Here is a 1,457-nt window from a genome sequence, read left to right as displayed (position 1 = left end):
AGATAAAGTCCTGGCAAGTTCCCTAGGCTCACAATGACCTTGCTCTGTAGCTGAGGAAGGCCTTGATTTTGCAATCCTCCTCCTTCAGCCTCTGATTAAAGGGGACTAGAAACTTGCACTAGTGGGCTCTGCCGCCAAGTGGTTTTCCTAACAGGGTGGTTGGACTTCTCTTGAGACTCAAATCTGTTGAAGGTGCAAAAGCATCCACCTGCCTAGGGGAAGGTTTTGGTTGGGAGGTACTGATGTAGTTTTACTCTAGGGTCTCTGTTAAATTGTGGCCCTGCCATCTTTAAGTGGACAGGACTACTCAAAGGCAGGACTAAAGGAAAGTGGCCCATTGGCTTCAACAGATGATCACAACTTGTTAATAACCACAAATTCTGCAGTCCAGTTTCTCACATTCGGGGAAATTGCGGGGGTCAGCACATCCAGGGTGCAATGGATAGGCCTCCTTCTGGGAAAACCACCTTTGTGTTCATGGTATCTCCCCTGCTTGTGTTCTTGGTCAAGACACAAAATGTGTTAATTGCTTCAATTAAAAATGTTGCTTCTATTGTTGCTCGAGACTGTCTCATTCTGTAACCCAGACTAGTCTACAAGTTTGAGTGAGTTATTGTTCCTGTGGGGTCTCTTTTATTTTTAGTCAGTTTCGTGGAGCCCAGACAACTCATGACACGGCTGAAGGTGACCTTTAACTTCTGACCTTCCTGCCTCCACCTCCCTAGGCCTTGGACTACAGGTCTGTTCAGCTAAGCTGGGCTTTATGTGGTAGTGGGGTGCTGAGGGGGAGGCAAGTACTCTACTGAAGTACAACTTCAAGCTTTGCTTATACTTTACTATTTGAGAGTTTCACACTTGCCTATGATGTGTTTTGATCAAATCTACCCCCCATTCCCTCATCTCCAATTCCTTTCCTTTCCCTTCCAACTTTACCTGCTCTTCATTTAGACCCACTGATTCCACTTTGTGCTGCCTGTATGGACATGGGCCTGTGACTATCCACTAAAACTTTGTAGGTACCACACCCATGAAGAAAACTGTCTCTTCCTCCCCCTGCGGCATCAACTGTCAATAGCTCTTCAGCTGGGGGTAAGACTTCATGAGCCCTTCTTTCATCCAAGCATGGATTTGGGCTGGTTTTCTCTTGTGCCATGCCTGGCTCTAAATGTGGGGTTTTGTGAAGCAGGTACTATTATTTTCCTGAAACTACAAAGGAGGAAACAAAGGACTAGAGTGCATGTCTGAGGTGAGTTGGGTAACTAAAATAATTATACTTTTTTTCTTTTAGACAGGGTCTTATTATGTAGCCCTGTCTGTCCTGAAATGCACTCTGTAGACCAGGCTGGCCTTGAATTCACAAAGACCCACCTGTCTCTGCCTCCTAAGTGCTGGGATTAAAGGTGTGCGCCCCTAAGACCAGCAAAAGAAATAGACTGTCTTGGGGTTTCTACTGTTGT

The 1,457-nt window shown here is 45.8% G+C and overlaps 1 non-coding gene across 1 annotated transcript; it reads right to left on the bottom strand.

Annotated features, from left to right (window-relative positions):
* Positions 1-343: 343 nt before the first annotated feature.
* Positions 344-499, bottom strand: LOC118586484. Its single transcript, XR_004945365.1, has one exon. It is a non-coding gene; the product is annotated as a U1 spliceosomal RNA (small nuclear RNA).
* Positions 500-1,457: the final 958 nt, after the last annotated feature.

The sequence above is a fragment of the Onychomys torridus genome, chromosome 6 (genome assembly GCF_903995425.1).
Source record: "Onychomys torridus chromosome 6, mOncTor1.1, whole genome shotgun sequence".
NCBI lineage: Eukaryota > Metazoa > Chordata > Mammalia > Rodentia > Cricetidae > Onychomys > Onychomys torridus.
This window is presented reverse-complemented; position numbering and strand designations above follow the sequence as displayed.